Consider the following 13,245-nt stretch of genomic DNA (forward strand, 5'->3'; position numbering starts at 1 on the left):
CTAGAAATGCATACTGGGGAATCCATTGTCTGCAGTACGAGGTGAGGCCTATAAAGGCCCGCACTTCCTTTTGTGTCTGGGGTTGTGGCATATTTACAATTAACTGGATGCGGTCAGGAGTGAGCTGTCTCCCCACTTTGGACAGCAAGTGACCCAAGTACACAACTTGCTGAACACAGAATTGCAGCTTCGAAGGAGACACCTTGTGTCCCTTGTCGGCCAGAAAATGTAAAACTGTCAGTGATGCTTGTTCACATTCGGGTTCACTTCGTGCGGTGATCAGCAGATCATCGACGTACTGTAGTAAGGCAGTGTTAATTGGCATTTGGATACAATCAAGTTGTCTTTTCAGTGCTTGGCTATAGATGCTGGGGCTTTCTGTGAATCCTTGAGGTGCGCGTGAAAATTTGAAACTTCGTCCATTTAAACTGAATCCGAAGAGATATTGGCTCTCTGGATCGATGGGCACACTGAAGAAGGCGTTCTTGAGGTCAATTACAGTAAAGAACGTCGCTTCTGAATCAATAGCAGTCAATAAGGATGAGATGTCGGGAACCACAGGGTACTGTGGAACAATGCATTTATTCAGTTCTCGTAAATCAATCACCAGCCGATATACTGGCGGTGCATTGGGATCAGTACGTTTAAGAATCGGAATGATAGGGGAATTACAGATATTTGAGTCGGTCTCTACGACCACTCCTTGGGCAATAAGCTCTTCAATGATTTCCAGTAAAGCCACTACAGCATCGGGTGGTAACTTGTATTGTCTGATTCGGGGTAAAACAACTCCTGGTTTGAGTGTAACACGGTATGGTGTAATGTGCATGCAACCTACATCGGTTGGGCCTTGTGCCCACAGGTGTTCCGGTACATTTTTCAATCTGACATCAAAATCTCGTAATACATAGTGACCCTTAAAGTCACGCAGGAAGAGTCTAACTCCTTCCGGAGAACAACATATAACGGCTCCTAGAGCCTTCAGCGTCTTTATTCCTAACAAGTTTTCTGGACATGATTTCGTGAGTAACAAGTCTGTAACACGTGATAATGGACCTACTGCTAGGGGGACGGGTTCTGATACTTCATTTACAATAGGCTTTCCTGAAAAACCAAGGGAAACATTCTGTGAGCCTGAGAGGGGTGCCCCTGGGACTTCGTCATGGCTGATTGTTGTGCGGCTTGCCCCTGTGTCAATTAAAAACTTTCTGTCTTTTCCCAATACCTGACTATGTACGTAAGGACCCTCTTGATCTACAGGAATCTCGATAAGGGGCAAGCCAACCTCCCTCTCTAGGCTGTTTCATGTGTATCGCTGATAATCGGGATAATCAGATTGGGCATACTGATACATTTGCTGTGAAACTTGCTGAGTCGCGGCAATGGGCTGTGGCTGTGATACCGCTACGGTCTGGGCGGTGTGTGATGAAGCATGCATAGGCTGTGTATTCTGTGAAGTCTGTGGCTGGACCTGGTCTTGTCTAGGCTGACGCGGTCTTTCTTTAGTTTTACCTGTCGCTATATTGTGTTTCAGGACTGGACATTCATTTACGTAGTGGCCTGGCTGCTTGCAATAGTTGCATGTCCCTTTAACGGGAGCTGCTGAATTGTTTGTCTGCGTCCCACCCTTTTTCTGACCGTCAGCTGGGACTGTCTGGGCAACTAGTATTTTCATTTTCGTGTCTTTCATACGTCTTTGTTCATGTTCTTGTTCTTCTCTAATTCTGTTCTGATGATATTGTAACATTTGTAACATCTGGGATGGCGTATTTGCTTGCCATGTACTTTCGACTTTATATACACGATTCTTAACCTGTGTTAGGGAATTCTCTACTAATTTACTTACAAAAAGGTGTGGGTATGACTCGCTACTTGGTTTCAGGCCACTATTAATAATGAAACATTTCTCGAATCTTGAATAGAAGTCACTAGTATCTTCATCGTGTTTCTGTTTACAGGCTGAGATCGCGTCCCAGTCTTCCTTTTTAGTTGTCAATAATCTTGGCAAAACCTGTACTATTAAACCTGGTAATGCTTTAGCTTTTTCCCCAAGGCCTAGCCCTGGAGTACGAATTTTTTCCTCGTCCTCTATTTCAGTCCATATAATCTTTTTATCTCCCACCTCCCATTCTTTTTCTTTTAGTTTCTCGTAAATGCCAGTAGGCAACAGTACTTTTAACAATTTCATAATATCCGTATATGTGTAGTCTCCCATGAGTAACATATCCTTAAGTTCTCGGTGAAAACCTGCAGGGTCTTTATCGTGACAGGGTACTAGTTTCTTCATTTCTAACAATTCTAACTTTGTCAAAGGTGTGTACACATACACGCGTTTCAGAGTATTATCTGTACCCATGACTGGGTGCACTTCTCGTAAAGGATTCTGTCTGTCCAAATGCTCCATATGAAACATTTTTCTTTCTGGGGGCGGAGCTGAAACATGTTGAGGGCCTAAGAAAGCGTTATATCTGTGTCGTTGCTCTAGAATTATTTGAATCAACTTGGTACTTAGGCCTCTCCATCTATTCATAAGTAGTGCTTCTAATGTATCAGGTAAAGGACCTGGGTCCGAATGTTCGTTTCTGTATAACGTGAGAAGATGCTGAATCATGTATACACTCGCTAATTTCTGCTCGTCTGGGGAAAGGTTCAGAAATGTCTGTGCTACGGTATCATCATTATATATGCTAGGATTGTCAGCCCATAGTACTGCTGATCGGGCTAGTTCTTGTTCATCCATAGAATTGAGTACATGGTACCCCATTCGTTCTTGAAGCATTTTATCGGTATCTTGAAACAGATATTCAGAAGAATTCGGTTTTGATATATTAGACATAAAAACTCTCTTGCTTTCTGGGCGAATACCTTTCCTAAGGTAATTTCCCTTACCTACGTACGCTATCGTTTCTTTAGGTTGTTGTTCGGGTTCCTCTCGGTCTTCCTCTCCGGAGGAATCAAGCCGGTTGCTATCTGCTTCACTTTCTTGTTTCTTTCTTTCGTGTATCTCTATTACTTCTTTCCTGATCTTTTTGTACATACTTGCTATACAATTCTGTTTATCGTGTTTTCCCTCGGCTATGTTCTGGCCCCACTTGTTTAGTGCATCCAATTCGTCTTGATCTACCCCAGGCCTGTCTCGTTCTCTTATTAGACAGTTTATGAAGAATCGTAATATACAACCTTGAGTGTCAACTTTCTGGTAAGCCAGGGCCTCTTTAATACAGTCAGGATCTTCCCCAGTCTGGATAAAATGGTATATTCTATCTAGATGATCAGTCATTCCTGGGAACAACATTAAGTAATCTGTGACTTTTCGTAAGCGTAGAGATGCTAATAACATCCTATCGTCTTTACCGGGTACTGGATCGTATCTGCAAACCGGAAGGGGTTCTTTAAGTATGTCGAAATTTGAAGTTCGGGGTGTACGGTTCTTTAATATGTCCCTTATGTTTAACCTATGTTGTTGTGGCGGGGTCTGGTGACCTCCTGTCGCACCTCCAGAGGCAGATGCTTGAGTATGACTTGTCTGCGGGGACTGTGTAAGTAACTGAACTGGTGTTCTTCCAGGGTCAGGCCTAAACGGATTCAGGGTATCCATCTTAGGTGTAGGAAGTGGTGGGGGAATAGGTGGAACAGGATTCCGGACGGGTGAACTTTGTTGTGGTAAGGGCGGGACATGGTCTTGGGGTGGGTGGCCACCTCAGTCACCATCAGCAGGTGGTACCTGGGCAGGTGGATTGGTGTAAGCGGGAGCTACATCATCTAGATAGGAGGCAAGGAATATGTCTTTTGTAGTCCTGTGATTTACTTTAGTTGGAACCAATGGCGGTGGCAGATCTTTCGGTATTTCTGAAGTGGCTTCAGGCGAACCCTCGGTCACTAAGTACATGCCATTTACAAGGTTATTTCGCATACGGTCTACTTGTTCTGCCTTTACTCGGATCCCCTCATTAACTAATTCGTTTTCTCGGACTTTATCCGACTCTTCTCTATGTCTGTCTTCTCTTCGGAGTGCTTTTTCGGCACGTTTATGTGATTCTTTACGCCAAAATTCTATGGCATCTTTCTGAGATTGTCTGGCTTTCTTTTTCCATAGCGCTTCTTCTACTTTCAGGATGCACTCGGCATCCCATGTTCCTGTAACGGGCCATCTGTGTCTTTCTTCTAGATGCTTAGTATAATCGGCCCATAAATCTAGGTACAATATGGCATCTAAGCCATGCTTATGATACATAAAATTTCCAGGAGTGTCCCTAGGGGGGATAGGAATTTCTTCCTCTAGCATCCCTTTCCTAGTTCCTATCTGTCTTAGCTTATTGAAAAGCGGCATCTTGTTACTTAGTGCTGGATACTCGATACTTGTTACTTACTTCTGAACACAGCTAGTTATACAGAAACACAGTAATGTACACAAAACAGTCACTCATACCACGACATTAATCACATAAAACATTTTGAACACATATGACTACCCTTTACCCTAGATGTACTGCTAAACAGCACAGATACACTGTTGGGAAACAGTGCAAGAACTTGTATGCTAGATGTACTGCTAAACAGCACAGATACACTGTCTAAAACAGTGCAGACCGCGTTTGCGTACCCAAACCCGTCTTTACCGGATACATAATAATGCACCCGTCTTGATGCGTCCCCAGCAACGGTACTCACCGGGAAGCACGGAACAGAAGGCCTCGGAAAACTCGACTGGACTGGACCGGACCGGACTCGACTCGATACGTGAATACTTCGGAACTTCGGAACTGGTGGGCCTCTTGACACCTCGGACCTTGCTTCTTTCGGCTAGGCTCTGGTCGGGATCCTCCGCACTCCTCACCGCCTCGTGTGGGTGCTGATCGCAGTCTCCGTCACCTCCGTAGGCCTGAGGGAGATACAGGAAATCCTGCGGGTACGCGTAGTGTCCGTCACGACTGTGGCAGGGGACCAAAGCTGCAACGCACCAACCGGCGCGTGGGGTGGGGGAGGGGTCCCTGTTCGGGCGCCAGAATAATGTGGTAAATATTTGATTTACCGTCTTAATTTCTATGCAGGTAAGTACTTAAACAAAAATAACTCAATCGGAAAGAAAGAGGCAGAGTCCGTGGTGTTAGAGTTCTTAGGGGTTTTATTCCTTAAAAAGGAATGGGTCAGGTACTGGATATCGGGTTCCTGCCACCACTGGGGTGCAGGAAGGGATAGAGCATATTTTATTGACATTAAATTACTTTTATACTTAATATACACAATAGAAGTCAATGCAGAAGGCGTAACAGCTGAGAGAGGCAAGATAAGGATACACACGTGTTAGCAATACGTAATCAGAAGGCGTGAACGAAGGCGTGCACAGAGGTGTGTTCTAGAAACGTCACATGTAAGTGTCAGAAGTGGGTGGCTCTATGACAGAATAGTGCAGAGTCAGCAGGAATCATTAGCTAGGATGCGCGCGCAGCTGCATGACGTGAGATTGACGTAAAGTTGGAGGGTGCAGGGGACTTGACATTTACACTAGAGGAAAGAGACAGAAGTCTGGCATGTCAGATCAACTCGTTCCTCTATCATATCTGGTATCTGATGTTTGGGAACCATATTATCTAGAAGGAAAAGGTCTCTCGGACAGAGGCCATTCTATACTGACTGTGAGTGCGTGTATAAGCGTCTAGGTGTCTGCATGAGATGCGAGGGGGCATGGGCCTACCATGGTAACAGAGACTATGAATTACTTGGACGGAGACAGTGAGGCCGGGCCCTTTGCTCTGCAGCTGGAAGGATGTTTACTTAAACTAGTAGGCAGGAATGTATTTTCGAGGAGCGGAACAGATAATTCGAAGGTTGAATACAGTCTTGGCAGGCAACAGGCTGAGCTAAGCGCCGTGAGCCGCGCAGGAGTAAGGCAGAGGTCACGGGTACAGGGGCCGGATCAGGCTGAGGCATTTCAGAGTCTGAAGGCAGGAAAAGGCTCGATGGCAGAATTCAGGGCCTACTTCGCCTGGGCTGGAAAAACGTGTAAAGTACACCACAAAAAGACGTTGGCAAGGCATACTTAGAAACGGACTATTCAACCCGTTCAGGGTGGGTCTGAAAGAGGACATGTTAACGTTGGACGCAAATGTGTTTGCGTCTTCATAGCTGGCACAGGAGGGAAGTTACATGCACTTTAAGTTCGTACATGGAGACGGTGGGGTACACGTTAGGGAACATTTCTTGACCATAAAATCTATATTTCCTCACCACCATACCAGAGCCAGAGAGGGGCCGGGCTCACCATACCAGAGCCACAGAGGGGCCGGGCCCACCATACCAGAGCCAGAGAGGGGCCGGGCCAACCGTATCAGAGCCACAGAGGGGCCGGGCCCACCATACCAGAGCCGGAGAGGGGCCAAGACCACCATACCAGAGCAAGAGAGGGGCCGGGCCCCATACCAGAGCCACAGAAGGGCCGGGCCCACCATACCAGAGCCAGAGAGGGACCGGGCCCACTTAAGGGAAGCCAGAGAGGGGCCAGGCCCACCATACCTGAGCTAGAGAGGAGCCAGGCCCACCATACCAGAGCTAGAGATGGGCCGGGCCCACCATACCAGTGCTAGAGAGGAGCCAGGCCCACCGTACCTGAGCTAGAGAGGGGCCGAGCCCACTATACCAGAGCCAGAGAGGGGCCGGGCCCACCATACCAGAGCCAGAGGGGGCTGGGCCCACCATACCAGAACCAGAGAGGGGCCAGGCTCACCATACCAGAGCCACAGAGGGGCCGGGCCCACCATACCAGAGCCAGAGAGGGGCCGGGCCAACCGTATCAGAGCCACAGAGGGGCTGGGCCCAACATACCAGAGCCGGAGAGGGGCCAAGACCACCATACCAGAGCTAGAGAGGGGCCGGGCCCCATACCAGAGCGACAGAGGGGCCGGGCCCACCATACCAGAGCTAGAGAGGGGCCGGGCCCTCCGAAGGGGAGCCAGAGAGGGGCCAGCCTCACAATACCAGAGCCAGAGAGGGGCCGGGCCCACCACACCAGAGTCAGAGAGGGGCCGGGCCCACCATACCAGAGCTAGAGAGGGGCCAGACCACCATAACAGAGCTAGAGAGGGGCCGGGCCCACCATACCAGATCTAGAGAGGGGCCGGGCCAACCATACCAGAGCCACAGAGGGGCCGGGCCCACCATACCAGAGCTAGAAAGGGCCCAAGACCACCATACCAGAGCTAGAGAGGGGCCGGGCCCCATACCAGAGCTAGAGAGGGGCCGGGCCCACCATACCAGAGCTAGAGAGGGGTCAGGCCCACCATACCAGAGCTAGACAGGGGCCGGGCCCACCAAACCAGAGCTAGGGAGGGGCCGGGCCCACCATACCAGAGCCACAGAGGGGCCGGGCCCACCATACCAGAGCCATAGAGGGGCTGGACTCACCAAAGGGGAGCAAGAGAGTGGCTGGGCCCACAATACCAGAGCGATAGAGAGGGGCCGGGCCCACCATACCAGAGCTAGAGAGGGGCCGGGGCCACCATACCAGAGCCATAGAGGGGCCGGGCTCACCATACCAGAGCTAGAGAGGGGCCGGGCCCACCATACCAGAGCTAGAGAGGGGCCGGGCCCACCATACCAGAGCCAGAGAGGGGCCGGGGCCTCCAAAGGGGAGCAAGAGAGGGGCCAGGCCCACCATACTAGTGCCAGAGAGGGGCCGGGCCCACTGTACCAGAGCTAGAGAGGGGCCAAGACCACCATAACAGAGCTAGAGTGGGGCCAAGACCACCATACCAGAGCTAGAGAGGGGCCAAGACCACCGTACCAGAGATAGAGAGTGGCAGAGCCCACCAAACCAGAGGTAGAGAGGGGCCTGGCCCACCATACCAGAGCTAGAGAGGGGCCAGGCCCACCGTACCAGAGCTAGAGAGGGGCCAGGCCCACCGTCCCAGAGCCAGAGAGGGGCCAAGACCACCATACCAGAGCCAGAGAGGGGCCAGGCCCACCATACCAGAGCTAGAGAGGAGCCGGGCCCACCATACCAGAGCCAGAGAGGGGCCGGGCCCACCATGCCAGAGCTAGAAAGGGGTCAGGCCCACTGTAACAGAGCTAGAGAGGGGCCGGGCCCACCGTACCAGATCTAGAGAGGGGCCGGGCCCACCATACCAGAGCCACAGAGGGGCCGGGCCCACCATACCAGAGCCAGAGAGGGGCCGGGCTCACCATACCAGAGCCACAGAGGGGCCGAGCCCACCATACCAGAGCCAGAGAGGGGCCGGGCCCACCATACCAGAGCCAGAGGGGGCCGGGCCCACCATACCAGAACCAGAGAGGGGCCAGGCTCACCATACCAGAGCCACAGAGGGGCCGGGCCCACCATACCAGAGCCAGAGAGGGGCCGGGCCAACCGTATCAGAGCCACAGAGGGGCTGGGCCCACCATACCAGAGCCGGAGAGGGGCCAAGACCACCATACCAGAGCTGGAGAGGGGCCGGGCCCCATACCAGAGCGACAGAGGGGCCGGGCCCACCATACCAGAGCTAGAGAGGGGCCGGGCCCACCATACCAGATCTAGAGAGGGGCCGGGCCAACCATACCAGAGCCACAGAGGGGCCGGGCCCACCATACCAGAGCTAGAAAGGGCCCAAGACCACCATACCAGAGCTAGAGAGGGTCCGGGCCCCATACCAGAGCTAGAGAGGGGCCGGGCCCACCATACCAGAGCTAGAGAGGGGCCAGGCCCACCATACCAGAGCTAGACAGGGGCCGGGCCCACCAAACCAGAGCTAGGGAGGGGCCGGGCCCACCATACCAGAGCCACAGAGGGGCCGGGCACACCATACCAGAGCCATAGAGGGGCTGGACTCACCAAAGGGGAGCAAGAGAGTGGCTGGGCCCACAATACCAGAGCGATAGAGAGGGGCCGGGCCCACCATACCAGAGCTAGAGAGGGGCCGGGGCCACCATACCAGAGCCATAGAGGGGCCGGGCTCACCATACCAGAGCTAGAGAGGGGCCGGGCCCACCATACCAGATCTAGAGAGGGGCCGGGCCCACCGTACCAGAGCTAGAGAGGGGCCGGGCCCACCATACCAGAGCCAGAGAGGGGCCGGGGCCACAGAAGGGGAGCAAGAGAGGGGCCAGGCTCACCATACCAGAGCTAGAGAGGGGCCGGGCCCACCAAACTAGAGCTAGAGAGGGGCCGGGGGCACAATACCAGAGCGATAGAGAGGGGCCGGGCCCACCATACCAGAGCTAGAGAGGGGCCGGGGCCACCATACCAGAGCCATAGAGGGGCCAGGCTCACCATACCAGAGCTAGAGAGGGGCCGGGCCCACCATACCAGAGCTAGAGAGGGGCCGGGCCCACCATACCAGAGCCAGAGAGGGGCCGGGGCCTCCAAAGGGGAGCAAGAGAGGGGCCAGGCCCACCATACTTGTGCCAGAGAGGGGCCGGGCCCACTGTACCAGAGTTAGAGAGGGGCCAAGACCACCATAACAGAGCTAGAGTGGGGCCAAGACCACCATACCAGAGCTAGAGAGGGGCCAAGACCTCCGTACCAGAGATAGAGAGTGGCAGAGCCCACCAAACCAGAGGTAGAGAGGGGCCTGGCCCACCATACCAGAGCTAGAGAGGGGCCAGGCCCACCGTACCAGAGCTAGAGAGGGGCCGGGCCCACCGTACCAGAGCCAGAGAGGGGCCAAGACCACCATACCAGAGCCAGAGAGGGGCCAGGCCAACCATACCAGAGCTAGTGAGGAGCCGGGCCCACCATACCAGAGCCAGAGAGGGTCCGGGCCCACCATGCCAGAGCTAGAAAGGGGTCAGGCCCACTGTAACAGAGCTAGAGAGGGGCCGGGCCCACCGTACGAGGTCTAGAGAGGGGCCGGGCCCACCATACCAGAGCCACAGAGGGGTCGGGCCCACCATACCAGAGCCAGAGAGGGGCCGGGCTCACCATACCAGAGCCACAGAGGGGCCGGGCCCACCATACCAGAGCCAGAGAGGGGCCAGGCCAACCATATCAGAGCCACAGAGGGGCCGGGCCCACCATACCAGAGCCGGAGAGGGGCCAAGACCACCATACCAGAGCAAGAGAGGGGCCGGGCCCCATACCAGAGCCACAGAAGGGCCGGGCCCACCATACCAGAGCCAGAGAGGGGCCGGGGCCACCATACCAGAGCCATAGAGGGGCCGGGCTCACCATACCAGAGCTAGAGAGGGGCCGGGCCCACCATACCAGAGCTAGAGAGGGGCCAGGCCCACCGTACCAGAGCTAGAGAGGGGCCGGGCCCACCGTACCAGATCTAGAGAGGGGCCGGGCCCACCATACCAGAGCCACAGAGGGGCCGGGCCCACCATACCAGAGCCAGAGAGGGGCCGGGCTCACCATACCAGAGCCACAGAGGGGCCGGGCCCACCATACCAGAGCCAGAGAGGGGCCGGGCCAACCGTATCAGAGCCACAGAGGGGCCGGGCCCACCATACCAGAGCCGGAGAGGGGCCAAGACCACCATACCAGAGCAAGAGAGGGGCCGGGCCCCATACCAGAGCCACAGAAGGGCCGGGCCCACCATACCAGAGCCAGAGAGGGACCGGGCCAACTTAAGGAAAGCCAGAGAGGGGCCAGGCCCACCATACCAGAGCTAGAGAGGAGCCAGGCCCACCGTACCAGAGCTAGAGAGGGGCCGGGCCCACCGTACCAGATCTAGAGAGGGGCCGGGCCCACCATACCAGAGCCACAGAGGGGCCGGGCCCACCATACCAGAGCCAGAGAGGGGCCGGGCTCACCATACCAGAGCCACAGAGGGGCCGGGCCCACCATACCAGAGCCAGAGAGGGGCCGGGCCAACCGTATCAGAGCCACAGAGGGGCCGGGCCCACCATACCAGAGCCGGAGAGGGGCCAAGACCACCATACCAGAGCAAGAGAGGGGCCGGGCCCCATACCAGAGCCACAGAAGGGCCGGGCCCACCATACCAGAGCCAGAGAGGGACCGGGCCAACTTAAGGAAAGCCAGAGAGGGGCCAGGCCCACCATACCAGAGCTAGAGAGGAGCCAGGCCCACCATACCAGAGCTAGAGATGGGCCGGGCCCACCATACCAGTGCTAGAGAGGAGCCGGGCCCACCGTACCTGAGCTAGAGAGGGGCCGAGCCCACCATACCAGAGCCAGAGAGGGGCCGGGCCCACCATACCAGAGCCAGAGGGGGCCGGGCCCACCATACCAGAACCAGAGAGGGGCCAGGCTCGGCATACCAGAGCCACAGAGGGGCCGGGCCCACCATACCAGAGCCAGAGAGGGGCCGGGCCAACCGTATCAGAGCCACAGAGGGGCTGGGCCCAACATACCAGAGCCGGAGAGGGGCAAAGACCACCATACCAGAGCTAGAGAGGGGCCGGGCCCCATACCAGAGCGACAGAGGGGCCGGGCCCACCATACCAGAGCTAGAGAGGGGCCGGGCCCTCCGAAGGGGAGCCAGAGAGGGGCCAGTCTCACAATACCAGAGCCAGAGAGGGGCCAGGCCCACTACACCAGAGTCAGAGAGGGGCCGGGCCCACCATACCAGAGCTAGAGAGGGGCCAGACCACCATAACAGAGCTAGAGAGAGGCCGGGCCCACCATACCAGATCTAGAGAGGGGCCGGGCCAACAATACCAGAGCCACAGAGGGGCCGGGCCCACCATACCAGAGCTAGAAAGGGCCCAAGGCCACCATACCAGAGCTAGAGAGGGGCCGGGCCCCATACCAGAGCTAGAGAGGGGCCGGGCCCACCATACCAGAGCTAGAGAGGGGCCAGGCCCACCATACCAGAGCTAGACAGGGGCCGGGCCCACCAAACCAGAGCTAGGGAGGGGCCGGGCCCACCATACCAGAGCCACAGAGGGGCCGGGCCCACCATACCAGAGCCATAGAGGGGCTGGACTCACCAAAGGGGAGCAAGAGAGTGGCTGGGCCCACAATACCAGAGCGATAGAGAGGGGCCGGGCCCACCATACCAGAGCTAGAGAGGGGCCGGGGCCACCATACCAGAGCCATAGAGGGGCCGGGCTCACCATACCAGAGCTAGAGAGGGGCCGGGCTCACCATACCAGAGCTAGAGAGGGGCCGGGCCCACCATACCAGAGCCAGAGAGGGGCCGGGGCCTCCAAAGGGGAGCAAGAGAGGGGCCAGGCCCCCCATACTAGTGCCAGAGAGGGGCCGGGCCCACTGTACCAGAGCTAGAGTGGGGCCAAGACCACCATACCAGAGCTAGAGAGGGGCCAAGACCACCGTACCAGAGATAGAGAGTGGCAGAGCCCACCAAACCAGAGGTAGAGAGGTGCCTGGCCCACCATACCAGAGCTAGAGAGGGGCCAGGCCCACCGTACCAGAGCTAGAGAGGGGCCAGGCCCACCGTCCCAGAGCCAGAGAGGGGCCAAGACCACCATACCAGAGCCAGAGAGGGGCCAGGCCCACCATACCAGAGCTAGAGAGGAGCCGGGCCCACCATACCAGAGCCAGAGAGGGGCCGGGCCCACCATGCCAGAGCTAGAAAGGGGTCAGGCCCACTGTAACAGAGCTAGAGAGGGGCCGGGCCCACCGTACCAGATCTAGAGAGGGGCCGGGCCCACCATACCAGAGCCACAGAGGGGCCGGGCCCACCATACCAGAGCCAGAGAGGGGCCGGGCTCACCATACCAGAGCCACAGAGGGGCCGAGCCCACCATACCAGAGCCAGAGGGGGCCGGGCCCACCATACCAGAACCAGAGAGGGGCCGGGCCCACCATACCAGAACCAGAGAGGGGCCAGGCCCACCGTACCAGAGCTAGAGAGGGGCCGGGCCCACCGTACCAGAGCCAGAGAGGGGCCAAGACCACCATACCAGAGCCAGAGAGGGGCCAGGCCCACCATACCAGAGCTAGAGAGGAGCCAGGCCCACCATACCAGAGCCAGAGAGGGGCCGGGCCCACCATGCCAGAGCTAGAACGGGGTCAGGCCCACCATACCAGAGCCAGAGAGGGGCTGGGCCAACCGTATCAGAGCCACAGAGGGGCCGGGCCCACCATACCAGAGCCGGAGAGGGGCCAAGACCACCATACCAGAGCAAGAGAGGGGCTGGGCCCCATACCAGAGCCACAGAAGGGCCGGGCCCACCATACCAGAGCCAGAGAGGGACCGGGCCCACTGAAGGGAAACCAGAGAGGGGCCAGGCCCACCATACCAGAGCTAGAGAGGAGCCAGGCCCACCATACCAGAGCTAGAGATGGGCCGGGCCCACCATACCAGTGCTAGAGAGGAGCCGGGCC

This window comes from Lissotriton vulgaris, chromosome 4_1 (genome assembly GCF_964263255.1).
Source record: "Lissotriton vulgaris chromosome 4_1, aLisVul1.2, whole genome shotgun sequence".
NCBI classification, from domain to species: Eukaryota; Metazoa; Chordata; class Amphibia; order Caudata; family Salamandridae; genus Lissotriton; species Lissotriton vulgaris.